The sequence below is a fragment of the Danio rerio genome, chromosome 13 (genome assembly GCF_052040795.2).
Source record: "Danio rerio strain M-AB ecotype USA chromosome 13, GRCz13ab, whole genome shotgun sequence".
Taxonomy (NCBI): Eukaryota; Metazoa; Chordata; class Actinopteri; order Cypriniformes; family Danionidae; genus Danio; species Danio rerio.
The window spans coordinates 15,495,849-15,511,570 of record NC_141033.1 but is presented as its reverse complement, the minus strand read 5'-3'; the positions used below and the strand labels follow the sequence as shown (position 1 = coordinate 15,511,570).

Here is a 15,722-nt window from a genome sequence, read left to right as displayed (position 1 = left end):
TTTCAGTTGTGTATAATACTACAAGCGTTTAGCCACTGTTTCCTTGGTTACTATAAGAGCTTGTGTAGCGAACGCGGTCGGTTTCGCGTCGTCCGCCTCAGTTTCGGCCCTTGTTTTGACTCGGGAGGCGTGTCCAAACGCCAGGTAACCACTATATAGTGAGCACGCTAGCTTAGTCGGCAGGAGAAGCACTTTAGCATCGAGACCAGCAGCCTGTAAGTACATTTAAGACTTTTTCAGTTGTTGTGTATGGTTTGAGGACTTGTTTTCAGCTGTTTGTGTAAAGTTGTAGGACATTTAAACTTGCTTTCAGTTGTGTATAATACTACAAGCGTTTAGCCACTGTTTCCTTGGTTACTATAAGAGCTTGTGTAGCGAACGCGGTCGGTTTCGCGTCGTCCGCCTAAGTTTGTGCCCTTGTTTTGTGTCCAACCTACAGCATCTAAACACTGGGGTACCTCAAGGCTCTGTTCTTGGGCCACTTCTCTTCTCCATCTACACATCATCTCTAGGACCAGTCATCCAGAGACATGGATTCTCCTACCACTGCTATGCTGATGATACCCAGCTATACCTCTCTTTTCATCCTGATGATCCCTCGGTTCCAGCTCGCATTTCAGCCTGCCTGTTGGATATTTCACACTGGATGAAAGATCATCATCTTCAGCTGAACCTCGCGAAAACGGAAATGCTTATAGTTTCTGCCAACTCGACTCTACACCATAACTTTTCAATCCAGATGGACGGGGCAACCATTACTGCATCCAAAATGGTGAAAAGCCTTGGAGTAACGATTGATGACCAACTAAACTTCTCTGACCACATCTCTAGAACTGCTCGATCGTGCAGATTCACACTCTATAACATCAGAAAGATCCGACCCTTCTTATCTGAACATGCAGCTCAACTCCTTGTTCAAGCTCTTGTTCTCTCCAAACTGGATTACTGCAACTCTCTACTAGCTGGGCTTCCAGCTAACTCTATCAAGCCTCTTCAACTGCTCCAGAATGCAGCAGCACGAGTGGTCTTCAATGAACCTAAACGAGCACATGTCACTCCGCTGCTACTCCGTTTGCACTGGCTGCCAGTTGCTGCTCGCATCAAATTCAAAGCTCTGATGTTTGCCTACAAAGTGACTTCTGGCCTTGCTCCTTCTTATCTGCTCTCGCTTCTGCAGATCTATGTGCCCTCCAGAAACTTGCGTTCTGTGAATGAACGTCGCCTCGTGGTTCCATCCCAAAGGGGGAAGAAATCACTTTCGCGAACGCTCACGCTCAATCTGCCCAGTTGGTGGAATGAACTCCCTAACTGCATCAGAACAGCAGAGTCACTCGCTACTTTCAAGAAACGACTAAAAACTCAACTATTTAGTCTCCACTACACTTCCTAATCTGTAATTGCCTCTCTGAATATCACACTAACTGTACAAAAAAAAAAAAAAATACTAATACTACTAATACTTCCCTTCTTAGACTTTACAGACCTGAAACTTGCTTATAGCACTTATTCATTGTTGCTCTTGGTTGTGTAAATTGCTTCCTTGTCCTCATTTGTAAGTCGCTTTGGATAAAAGCGTCTGCTAAATGACTAAATGTAAATGTAAATGTAAATGTCAGCCGCGGATGATTCCAGAGGAGCAGACGGCAGGCGAGCTGAGACATGCGGCGAGAGCGCATACCCCCCATACGGCTGATATACGTCGTCGCCGCCGTACTGTCCGTCCTGACCAGCACGTGTTGCCGCTCCAGCACCGGAAAAAAACGGTGGAGAGCAAGGAAGACTGCCAACAGCTCCAGGCGATATGCCAATGTAACTGGGTACCTTTCCACAGGTCCGCAGCCGCATGCCCGCAACGCACAGCCCCCCAGCCTGTGTTGGAAGCGTCTGTTGAAACGACAACAAGACTGGACGCCTGTCCTAGAGACACCCAGCCCTGTAGGAACGAGGGGTCGCTCCAAGGGCTGAGGGCGCAGCGACACAGCGCAGTAACAGAGACTCGGTGTGCGCGCGCGTGCCATGCGCGTCTGGGGACTCGATCGTGAAGCCAGTGCTGAAGTGGTCTCATATAGAGTAATCCGAGCGGCATGAAACGGCTGCGGATGCCATATGCCCCAGGAGCCTCTGAAATAGTTTTGGTGGGACCACTATTTTACTGTCGAGCTCTCTCAGACAGTACAGCATCAGCTGAGCGCGCTCTCTGGAGAGGCGCGCTGCCATGGTGACCGAGTCCAGCTCCAGCCCGAGAGAAGAGATCCTCTGCACGAGGGCGAGTTTGCTCTTTTCTCGGTTGACCTGAAACCCCAACAGGTGGAAGTGCTGGAGCACTTTGTCTCTGTGCATAATCAATTACTCCGAGAGAGGGCAAAAATAAGCCAGTCGTCAAAAAAATTGAATATGCAGATGCCCGCGAGCCGAAGGGGCGCTAAGGCACCCTCTGCGGGCTTGGTGAGGACCCGCGGAGACAGAGAGAGCCCAAAGGGGAGGGCTTTGTATTGCCAAGCTCGACCTTCAAAGGCAAACCGCAGAAACTGACGGTGGCGAGGAAGAGTGGAGACATGGAAATATGCGTCCATCAGGTCTAATGCTGCAGACCAACCCAGAGGACGAACGCACCGGAGGATGCGCCTCTGCGTGAGCAATCTGAACGGCAGCTTGAGCAAACAGCGGTTCAAAACGCGCAGATCTAGGATTGGCCGAGACCCACCGCTCTATTTGGGCACGATGAAGTGTGGGCTGTAAAACCCGCTCTCCATCTCGGCTGGAGGGAGCGGCTCGATTGCATCCTTCGCCAGGAGGACAGCAATCTCCTCTCGCAAGACAGGGGCGGACAGGGGGCTGACCCTGGTGAATACACACCCGTGACTTGGAGGGCCGTTTTGCGAACTGAATCGCATAGCCGAGTCTGATTGTGCGTATGAGCCACCGCGAAGAGCTGGCCCGCGCTAACCAGGCAGGTAGAGCTCTTGCTAATGGACTCATCGCTACAATCGCTGACGTACCAGCAGTGGTGCAGCGCGGAGTGAGTGTGCTGATCCTGTAAGCGCGTGGGTCCCACGGAAAAGCTGGAGGTGAGATATTTGCTCTCACTCCGCACCCGAGCTCCGGAGGGAAGGCTCGAGGGGTGGGAGAAAGGAGACCGTCCTCCCAGCGCTCGTGAGCCACTGGCGAAAGGCACCGAATCTGCAAGCTAGAAGGGGAACTATAGCTCATTTACACCTTGATGCCTTAGCCTCAATAGCAAAGATCATAGCCCATTTACACCTCAACACAGTGCAAGTTTAGCGGAAGAATGTCAAATCAGAATCACACCGATGAAGCACACCAGCTACTACTATCATGAAACTATTAAAATTGTATTGGCATAAATTTGTTTATTTGCAGCAGCTTTTTTTCGAGCAACAGAAATGCGGCGTTGGGAAGCAACCAATAAATAAAAACAGGGTTAATAGTGAAATCGGCTTTTCATTGTATCCCTATTAACTATATTAGTGCATTGAAGGCCTTTTATGGTGTCATCTCGATAGAATAGCCCAAGTTATATTGAAATAATTTAAAGAACAAAGATATAAAAAATCACTATATCCTTTTTTTCCCCAAACTGTGCATAGTTCAGCCGCAAGTTACTGTATGTCTTTTTTTGGGAAAGCACCCCATGTCTGCTAGTGGCGCGCGCCTCTTTCTCTGGACAAAAACGAGTTGATTTTTTTAAATATTAAAGATATAGATTAATTAAATATTCAGCAAAAGAGACATTTATTTCATATTTCACTATGCATTTCATCTGATCTTTATAATCTTTATATATCATTATAAAATCTTTATAGCTTAATTAAACACATATTGTCAAAACCCAAACATAGGCCTATTGTATGAAAATGAAAAGGGCATTTTTTGTTATTATTAGACTACTATTTGTTATTTGTTGCCTAGGCTATTTTTACATTTTCATATTTGAGGTGCTTTATTGGCATGACAAGTAACTGTACATTCGTTTTGCCAAAGCAGTGCAGCGTCGCACAAACAAGACAAAAAAAAAAAAAATTTGATTAATAAAAATAGAATAAAAATAAAACTCAAAGTTGTTTTGTATGTGTTAGATTATCGGGTAGAATTTCTTCCAGATCTTGGAGTATTTAGTGCACTCAGTAGGGATATGCAGCTCCGTCTAAATCAGCTGCTGAGGGCACAGCGGCTTCACCACCGGCAGCCATGTTTTTTTGTGCCGGCCCGTCTCTACGGCTAGCTGATTTCCGCTGCCCACTTCTAACATGTTAGAAAGACTTCAAATCAAGCTGTCGGTATCTCCCCGTGGTTGAAATTGTTCGTTATTCGAAAAAAAAAAAGAATAAATATCAGCGCGCAGTAGTTGCTTTCTAGATTTATTTTAGGCCTATATTCAGCTGTTTTAATCTTGCAATTCTGATAACTTTTAGAGATAATGTATGTTTTTATCAAGTTCTCTGTCATTTATTTCTCATTTGCTACTTATTTTATTAATTTGTTAATGTTAATATATTACATAGGCTTGTATATACATATCTAACATCCTTTGGCATTCAAATTTGCTTTGAACTTGAAAGAGAGAAAGAATCTGATTTGACCTGTCAGAGCACATAGCATATGCTTTTTTTTAAATAGAATTTGTTTAACAAATATTTTAGCATATCGAAAGTAATTAAATTACATGTCTTTTGATTTAAACCTTTATGCAAAAAGATCAGAAAAAAAGGCAATTATGCGACACATGACATGCCTCGCTCTCATGTCACGTTTTGAGGATAAATTCGCATTTAGGTGCTGCTTTGAATAAAATAAAACTATCAAAAAGCAAATTAAAGACTTTACTCATAAAATAAAACATTCATAAAGGAGTATCTTATGAAAAAACACCAATTGACGGGTTCTGCTTTTGGTTTTAAAAAAATCAAGCAGCTTTAAAAAAAACATAATTTGCTGAAGAGAAATGACAGGGAAAAAAAGATTAAACACATCAGGACTGTTAAAAGAACATTCCTCTTTGATATATTCTTTCGACTCCGACACATCAGCTAAGATTATAAATGATGGAGTGTCTCTCCTGCTTCAGCAGCATGTCCCGCTGGTTATAAATGAGGAGGCTAAGAGAATGCGCTGCTTAGTTTCGGCTCGATATATTTAAATATAAACTAACACCGAGCTGCTTATAATGCTCAAAAAGTTAAACTAAAATGCACAACTCTTGTTGGTTGCACCTGCGGGATCCACAATGAACCTAACGTGCCATTATTTTAATTCTATATAATTCTATATATTCTATAGAATTCTATTTAATTCTATTCTTTTTAATCCTTACCCAGTTTTAATACAGTTGTGTTTTTTATATTTGTGGCTGTGAAGTTTATTAAGAATATATATATTGAGATACTGAGCCATTACAAGTAAAAAAAAAAAAAAAAAAAAACAATTTTATTTTAAAGAACATTGACGTTTTGAGAAAAAATTAACAGTACTGAAACTAAATTATTAAACATAAACTTGTGGGACTTAATTTATGTCCTATTTTCATTATTCATTTATTTTCATTATTCGTTTATTATTATGTACAATAATTGAAACATAAAATGAGATTTTAAAATTAAATTAAAATTAAAAACATAAATGAAAATCTCTTGTCTTAGTCTTATCAAAATAGCAAACACTCTATAAAACATCTCTCTATATTTAGGCTAAAAGACTGCTTTATTTATTCATTTATTTATTTCTTTATTTAAGACTACTTATTTGTACTGAATGTTTGTGCTTTCATTTTAGTTGTCTTTTACTTCTTCAACTCTATTTTCCAAAACGAATCCTCTTTGCACTTAAAAACTTTAGAATAAACCAGGTAAACAAATTTTAAATGTAAGTTGAGGTGATCGCAAGTTCACAACTGTGAGGTGATGTGCTGTGAGGTGATGTGCTCTACCGGCAGGATAATCTATATTATTTTGCTGTTTTTCATATGCGCACGTTTAAGATTTGAGGTAATAACACTGCCATGATGGTCGAAGAAATCAAAACATTATTTTTACCCCAACGCAATTTAATCAGGCACTAAAGGCTAATAACTTAATTCTTATATTTGCTTTTTGAAGCCTATGACTTCTCACCATGTATCCATGTATCACCATTTTCTACAGCATACAGTATAGTGTAAGAGCATGTCTATTACCAAAAAAATTAACTTAAAATTATATTTTAATTGAACACATCACATCACATACAGTAAGCTACGCCTACAGAACAGTCTGTTTAGCATTGTGAAAAGGCAAAGCTGAATATCTGTGGGTAAAGTGCTACCCAGCGGTCAAATGCTGCTGGCGCATCAATTACCGCCGTCGCTGCGGTATGAATGGCGGAACACATTGAAGTAGTAACATCTGTATAGAGATTGGTTGTTATGATGAGTTCCCCATTCAAGCAACCATTGTGGATCAAAAATTAATAAAACAAGATAATCAATGGATCAAGGTAACTTTAAAATTTTTTCTGAGATCATTAAGGTTTATAATCTAACAGACTCGATGAAGGTTTTGAAATGGGCTTCATATGACTCAGACTTCAAACCAAATACTTTAGATATGCGTTTTAAAATATGGACTAGGAAAGGGATAACAACTTATTCTTCAATTAAGGACAAAGGACATTTATTAGATTTCAATCCAATAAAAGAAAAATTTAATTTAGACTCCAAATACTTCTTTAGAAATAATTTCTGTTGTTTTCACTCAACGCATTTCTCAACAGTTGTTTACTGAATAAGCTGTGCACAGTGTTTTACTGTATATATTGTTGTTTTTACAGTATAATAATGTATTCTTAACATTTCCATACTGTGAACATGGTTAAGAGTATGTTACTGTAGATTTTACAATTAATTTGGGGAAAAAATCAGTTACTGTGCATCTAAATACAGTACTGCAAATGACAATGAAAAAATATACACACACTATATATTATTATTATTGTGTTTAAATTTTTTTTGACACATTTTGTGAAGTAAATAAACTAACCAGTTTCTTCAGACTGTTCAGTGCATTAAACTGTCCCTTGGTTTTCCATTTTTGGGTGCACCACACTTTTATTTATTTAATAAAGTTAACATGGAAATATTAAATAATTTTTAATGAACAACTTTGTGCTCTACCAAAACTTAATCTGGAACAAAAGTAATTGATTTATGAAACCAAAGACTGTTAAAGAGCATATTGTAGGTTAGACACCCCAGTGAGACAATGTGTGTAAGAGTTAAGTAAGAATTAGATTTTCTTTAAAATAAACGTTAAAGTTTACTATTAAGCCGTTTGGAGTCATTTTAAGTCATGGAAATTTACTTCCGCAATTGAATCGCCGGACCAGGGAGTTCGCGCATATAAACACTATGAAGACAACTGATCGTGGTGCGCGTTTGGATGCCGAGATAAGATATTCTGAGAGACTCACACAAATGACAGACCACAGCCATACAGTTATAAGCCTGTGGACAGACCAGCAGACAGAACAGCAGTCTGAGAAGTGTAATTTAACTCTTTTGTGAGGGAGAACAGAGCAGGTTTATGGTAAGGCCAGTGTTGGCTTACAGAAAGATATGTAAGATAAAAAAATCTTATCTGGCAACAGCAAAGCTAGTATTGATCATCTATAAGTATTAATACTTACCAGTAACAGAAACTAATGAGCATTTAACACAGTTATGCCACATTGACACTATTTTTAATAGTAGATAAGTGAACACAAAACACAAATAACACAGAACGTCTGGAATAATGCAGAAACATGTAAACAAGGTACTGGAAAATCTTTTTATTTTACAAATGGTTTTCAGAGCTTCTGTATTAAAATAAAAACAACATCAAACATTAAAACAATTAAAATAAGTTTTTAAATATGTCTTATTTTCATTGGGTATAAGATTATCCGTATCAGATCCCATTTAGGCTACAATCCATAAAAAGACAAGTACAGTTGTTACAGTATAAAATATTTACAAAGATTTGATCAACAGATCTGATCTGCATTTATGATTAAATAAACTTCAACCCTAATTCAAGTTCAAATTCTAATGCAACTCAAGTTCAAGTTTTATTTATATAGCACAAAATCATAAGCAGTGTTAATACCCAGCATTTGTACTCTTTATATATGCATAAGTATCTGTGTGAGTGTGTATACTGAAAGGAAAATATGTCATCTGACCCATTTAAAAGTTAACCTAAAATTATTTTTCAGTAAGTTGGCCAACGTTTATGTGGGTACCACACCATCATGTCTTTAATGTGTGTTAAATTGTGAATGCTGTGTAAAAAGATGCCGACAGCCTCATCCTTGTAAACCCGCTGGAAGGATCTAGAAAGGAGAGCAAATGTAGTGGCCACTTCTGCATTCTTGTCGAGCCTGTGATGAACTCCAGTAGTCCACCGTCAGACACGCAGTGAGGGCTGATGCATATATTCTGGAGAAATAATGCAAAAGTTTAAATCATGTTTATTAATAATGTATATTTTAAAATTCACCATATGATTTTTAATATAAAACAATACAGAAAACCCAACCACATTTGCAGATCCCTGGATAGTGAACTGCAAACCATCTCACATATACAGTAGACTGTACCCATTATAAGTTGAGCATGTAAGAACAAACTTAAATTTTTTGAATGTTATTTGTTTTTCTTCTACAAGATGAATATTCCTCATATGTGAATAAAAAGTGCCTTTCCTCATTGACAGGATGGAAATTTTTTTACTCTCCCTTAAGTGGTTTCAAACCTTATTGACTTTCTTCTGTTGATCACAAACCATTATATTTTGAAGAAAGCTAAAAATCTGTAACCATTGACTTCTATAGTGTGAAAAACAGATATGGAAGTCAATGGTTACACGTTTCCAATATTTAAAAAAAAAGGAAGCCAAAGATAGTGTAAGTTTACCTGCCTGCATTATATAGAAATATTGTAGTAATTCTTTGCCTTTCTAGTTTTTGTTATCAAATAATACCATGCTCAAAATCCACTTTACCTTAGTTGAGGTTACCCTGTGAGCCAAAGTGAAGCACAGTTGACCGAGAGGCCAGAAAGCCTTCAGCTCCGGGTCATCACCTGTCTCCCAAAGTCTAATAAACACACCAAAAAAGCAAACAAAGTCACAACGCTGTAACTATACATGTAAGACATTTATTATATTAGCAAACTGATGCTACTAGCCGTCTTATCATATGTGTACATTTTTACACGCTTTAAAAAAGTATATTTAATATGGTTAACAATACAAGCTAGCAGCCGTGCTATCGGCTACTCCAAAGTAAACACATCATGTTGCTTCAAATTACTCAAAGAATAATGCTTACGGACTTGAAAGTTGACAAACATAAACGAAAAACGAGTTGTCTTACCGTGTACAGCTCATCGAGCTGAATCTCCGACTGATCCAGGAGTGTTTCTTGCCGTTCGTGTCAGCTATCACTCTTATCGGATTCATCCCATTTCACGAATTAAAATAGCAAGAGGAAACTTGTGGACTTAATCTGTTGACAGGCTGGAGTTTGTGCAGTTTCCATAAACGCAATAATATACCACGATGATCATGATAAATTACTCCAAAACTAACAACCAGTTCTGCTATTAGCTCCTCTGCCCCACTGTAAACAGCGCGCGTCTGTCCCTGCACTGAAGTCACCGGGGTGGTTAGAAAAAAAAGCGAAAGTGGGAAAACACACATTTTCTTTCAAATTTGTGCCCTTGCACTTCGTAAAACATTTTAATATGGTATTTTATGGTATTATAGAGTATTTTCACAAACGATTCTACCTTTTTTTTAAACAGTTTTTTAACCTACAATATGCTCTTTAAACACCCAAAATGATTTCAAAGTCAACTTAAATGTCAGAGTGACCAGCCTGCTTTAGATGGATTCATGAGTAATATAAGGCGGCCGTCATCACCATGGAGGTCACATATCTCTGCATTAACAAAACAACATTTTAAAATATGCACTATCTTTATAAATAAGGCAAACTTGAGTTTAAAAAAACTACATTCTTGCATGAAAAACGGTTAAAACTTTATTTTCAAACACATTCGTTATAGCGCCATCGATGACAGGGGCAAGTATCGATAATGTCTAGCCGATTATGCATAGGCTCGCTGCATACATGAGTGATGGTCACCCCCTGGAGGTCAGAATCTCCGCTATCGGTAAAGCACGCTTAAAATTGCACATTATATCTATAAATAAACCACAGATTTAAGTTTGGAAGAACTACATTCTCGCATGAAAAACTGTTAAAACTTAATTTTGTGACATATTAAACGCAATATTTATAAGATTATCTGGCTTTTCTCTTCCGCCATTACTATTTGCTTGTTGGTGTGAAATGAATTCTGGGAGAAAAAAATATTAATTCTCAAAACACTTCAAACGAACTTTATTCCTATTGTTAAAGTCAGATACAAGTAATATTTTCGCTGGTAAAGTGACAAAAAAACAATACTACTATATTTTAATCAATATCACGTCTGCACTGGTTCGGTTCAGCACGGAGCGACACTGGATCGTATTGAACCGATTGAACCGTTTGCTCGGGAGTTATTTGAGCACACGTGTTTACAAGCACATTCACCAATATGCAATTAGTGTATAAATGCGTGTGGCTGGTCAGTATAACGAAATAGTAATGAATCATATTGTTGTGTCTTACAATATTATTTGAATAGGAATCGGTTTTAGGCAGATTCGACTCTTTACTGTTCATTAAAGGAACCGATTCATTGAACCGAGCCGACTCGACTGACCTTCACGAGGCAGGCAACGGCTCTCCTAGTTTGAAATCAAACTGTCGTCTTTTCATCCAGTGAATTTATACTCGGTAAGTGTTTAAAAGTCAAATTCTGTCCGGTAAAAGATTGTTTTGTATATATTTCTGTGTAATGTGTGTGTAATGTAAAATATTTAACCAAGTAACTTTAGTTGTAGGTTCTTATGTCGTTAACAAATGGTTTATGCTCAGTGTTTTAAACTAGAAATAACAGACACCAGGCGGGCATTGTAGTGTTTGCGAGGTATATACAGTGAGTTTATCTTAAGTGAGTTTTTGATCATAGTAACGTTACCTCAAAAAAACGTAACTTTTACTTAGTGCAACTGCATTTTCTATTTCAGCACAACACTGAGATGAAGGCGAAGTCACCATGAAAAGTTAAACCTTTACAGTTACAGTTAAGGTAAACTCTGGTCTTCACGTATTCATGACTAAGTTATCATTATGGTTAAAATTGTTAACTGTAAATTAGTTATTTAAACTAAACTCATAATGAAACAAGTCTTAACTGTTTTATTAAATGGGGTTGATAATAAAATCCAGTTGAATTCTTTTAAGCTAACGTTAATATGAACATAATACATATTGTCTATTTCTCACTGGTATTGTTAATGAGCTAGATGTATAGTGTCATTAATTGTATATTTTATTTGTGGTGTTTGGGTGTACCTGAGGTGAGTGTACATTCTGAGCACACATATATAAACCAAAGTCATTATCTGTCTGTCTGTCTGTCTGTCTGTCTGCCTGTCCTTTTCTAAGAGAAATTGATGGGTTCAGGGAATGATTTGTGTACAATTTTATTTGAACCCCATACAGATTGGTATGGTTGTACCATAGATTTAGATTATTAAATGTTGTCTTATTTTACTCTTATTATATTTATCCCTTTTTTTGCAGCTACAGTAATTTATGTTGAAAAACTGATGTCACCAATCACTCCTCACTTGATTATTTAAGGTAATGTTGATGTCTTTCTCATTTTGATTAGATTTTTAAATGTCAAGTTGTTCACAGATTTGTTGTGAGGAGTTTCATGTATAACCTCTTTTTCTTCTTCTAGTAGTTCCTATGACAAACCTGGTTTTAAAACAACCATGGCTAGTCTTTTTGTCTACCAAGTGCTGAGTAAATATTAGACAAAGATTTTTTACTATAACTGTAGTTTTTGTGTTTATTAGCAATATTACTGGGCATATGTGTTTGTTTTTTTCAAACAGCCTGGAAACTGTAAGTTTGACTCAATGTTTTTTTATGTCATAAGTAGACTCAGTTTGCCTTCACATGGATTGCATGTTGAAGCTATGATTTCACAGTGGAAAAAAATGTAAAGGAGAACCATTGAATACAATGGCATAATGATTCTGCTTGTTCACAGAAGGTACTTAATTTAGTTTTCCTCAAGCAATACATCAGTTTTTATGAGTAATGCTTGACACTTGAATGGAAGGAACAGTTCACCCCAAAATGAAAATAATGGCATCTTTGGCATCCTTCACTTGTTTCAAAATTATTAAAACATTTTTGTTCTGTTGAACACAAACCCAGATATTTTTGAAGAAATATGGTTCAAATATAAATGTCAATAGTTACAGGTTTCTAACATTCTTCAAAATATCTACTTTAGTGTTTAACAGAAATTTAAACTGGTTTAAAACATGTGGAGTAAATGGTGGCAGAATAGTAAACTATCCCTTTAAATATTTTATTCTGAGACTTTTATTTATATGTGTCTTGTCTTTTGTTATATTGTCGTATTGTGATCGACCTGGAATGCGACACCAGTTACTCTAAAGTCAAGAACGGAATAAAGCAAAGATTATGGAGGGATCTGCAGCTAAAAGCTCAAAAATGCTGTTTCCGAGGCGAGGTTGGATGTAGTTCAGAAATAGATTCATTAAGATCAATGCCTAAAGTAAATGTTTTCTTCTCTCTGTAGACCAAACATACTTAGTATCCCTCACATTTTAATAAATTGTTTCTTTTGGTTACTTTTTACACATCTATATATGGGTAAGCAAGTATTTAATCAATAAAATTATTTTCAACGACTTGACTTGACCAAATGACTCTGCTACCCTAGCTGCTGGAAAAAATACACCGTAAAATAACAGATTTTTTTTTTTTTACAGTGTGGGTGAACATTCTACCTGGATGTCCAACAAAGGCTGCACAAGAGCTCATTTGATAGCACATATTCTGACCTGTCTACATCTCTGATGACCTGGAAGTCCTTCGACATCAGTAAGTAATACATCTTTATATTATGCATACAGGATTTCTGCAAGCCTATCTTTAATGTTAGTTTGTAATTAGCAGTTTTAAAAACGTTTTACTCAACGTTTTACCGATGCTGCGCACAGAAACATCATGATGATTTAATTGAGAAAATGTCACTGGAGAGGTGTTCGTATTTTTTTTTTTTTAATTACTTGATAAAAGATTTATTTGTCTCACTGACATGTCATCAATGCTGCATATTGAAATACAGTAATACAAATTGACCGCAGAATATTACCACAAACATTTCATGAAATAGGCTAGACTACTCTTCAGTTCTCTGCTTAATTTTAACACATTCGCTGAGCCTCTCAGCAGATTTTGCCAAAAATAAATGGTTAGTGATTACTTTGTTTTATGCAAACAAAATGTCAGTAACTCATCATTAGCATTATTTTTAAAAAATCACCCACGGCTTTCATGTTCTCTAACGTAATCTTGTCTGTAATTTAGAAGTGGATCTATATGTGTTAAAAGCTAAAAGGTACTTGATTAACATTAGTCATGTTAAATTAGATTATTTTATTTATTTATTTTAAATATGTAGCCTCTTAAGGTCAGAATAAAATGTGTTAAACCCCTTTTAAATCCGTGGTTAAGCGTTAGTAGTGTGGTCATGGAATCAGATATTCGAGCTATACAGAAGCTATACAGAGCTTCCAGAACAGAGCCTGCTAATCTTTTCCCCATTATTGTTAGTGTAATTGTGAATTATCATCAAACTGTATTTCGCAACCAAAACGGTGTTTATATATATACACATATATATATATATATATATATATATATATATATATATATATATATTAGGGATGTAACGGTATCAGAATTTCACGGTACGGTAATACCTCGGTATGAATGTCACGGTACGGTATTTATTGAATCATTTACAGGAAAAACAAAACTTATGAAAATACTCCAAAAAAGTGCCAAAAGTGTCAATGACATACAAATTAGCCATCTATCTGTAAGCTTTGAAACAGGAACTTCAATTTTATTAACAAAAAATATTAAACCATGTAAAAAAAATAAAGTTTCAATTTAGTATTGTTGAAAACTCGTCACATTTAAAATTTAATCACTCACTGGGTTTAAACTCACTCACTCAGATGGGTTTAAAGGAAAATTATCATATAAATATAATCTGGTAAAAGCTGGTATCTCTGGGCATTTACAATGTCCCCTGCAACAGAAAAAAACCCTCTCATTTGGGACTGAGGTTTCTGGGACAAGAGAGATATGACTTGGCCCAGGTTGACAGCAGTGGGTAACGTTGTGCATTGTCTTTCCCCCACTTGAGTGGACAAACCATGAGTAAGATAGAGGTCTCATGTCTGCATCAATCTGAACAGTGTGCTGACAACACCGCTATTCAGTACGCGCGCGACAACACAGCTGATAATAACTCGCGCGACAACACAGCTGATAAGAACTCGCGCGACAACACCGCTATTCAGTACGCGCGCGACAACACAGCTGATAAGAACTCGCGCGACAACACCGCTATTCAGTACGCGCGTGACAACACAGCTGATAAGAACTCGCGCGACAACACAGCTGATAAGAACTCGCGCGACAACACAGCTGATAAGAACTCGCGCGACAACACCGTTATTCAGTACGCGCGCGACAACACAGCTGATAAGAACTCGCGCGACAACACCGCTATTCAGTACGCGCGCGACAACACAGCTGATAAGAACTCGCGCGACAACACCACTGTTTTTTTTTTATATATATATATATATATATATATATATATATATATAACAGCATTGCTGTGTTTCATTTCTGAATGGCAGTGACTAACATTAATATTGTTTAGGTTGTCATGAAAATGTCACTGACTTAAAGCGGGGTGGCCGACAGTCCAGGGTTAGTTCTCACCCTGGGCTGTAACAGTTCTTTGGGGCAGGTTTTATTTATGTTACAGTTTTTTTGTAGGTACATTAAACTGGTCAAAAGTAGACTTCAGATAATGCAAGTGCTGTGTTCCCCTTCGGTTGGGGAACTCCAGTGCTATAAGTGGATTTGATCTTTGTGAAAATCCACGAATAGGAGGGATTCGGTTCAGAAGCCGCTTGTCTGAAAGAGTATTGAACAGGCCACTGAATGAAATGAATTGGCAGCGTAAGCTTGCACAGGTGTGCTGCATTGCCAATTATCCCAGCATATAAGCACACCTGGAGCGAGTAAACGCCATCCTTTTCGCTTTAGAGACTTTCTGATCGAGTCGATGAGGGTTCCTCCTGCTGTTATTCAGCGATTCCGAGCGAACGAGAGCATTCTCCCGGTCCAGAGTGTGTACACGCAACAGCAGACGGTCGAGCTGGGTTTCTCCCTTGCCTGGCGTTCTTTGGGTCCGGTCCTCCAGAGCGGTGCGTATAAAGTTGCGAACTTCACAGAAAGAGCAACACAGTCGTGCAGCATGTCCTTTTCAGGACGGCGCTCCGACTGTGTGTTTCTGGATGCGGTGGTTTCCTGTCCTCGGATGATGGGCACGGGCACTGCGTTGCATGCCTGGGGGGTCCAGCATGTTAATGTGCTGCTCGCGGGCAGTTCATGTCGTCATTGCAATGCCATGACTGTTGCGCAGTAAAGATCGCGTC

At 38.0% G+C, this 15,722-nt stretch overlaps 1 protein-coding gene and 1 long non-coding RNA gene across 29 annotated transcripts in view; both read right to left on the bottom strand.

The window, feature by feature from the left end:
* Nucleotides 1-15,722, bottom strand: part of loxl3b (lysyl oxidase-like 3b) — a 176,963-nt gene that overhangs the window by 27,408 nt on the left and 133,833 nt on the right. The window lies entirely within an intron of this gene.
* On the bottom strand, nucleotides 7,807-9,673 carry LOC147834156 (uncharacterized). Its single transcript, XR_015505810.1, has 2 exons — nucleotides 9,036-9,673; nucleotides 7,807-8,470 (listed from the first exon to the last, which is right to left on the bottom strand). It is a non-coding gene; the product is annotated as an uncharacterized LOC147834156 (long non-coding RNA).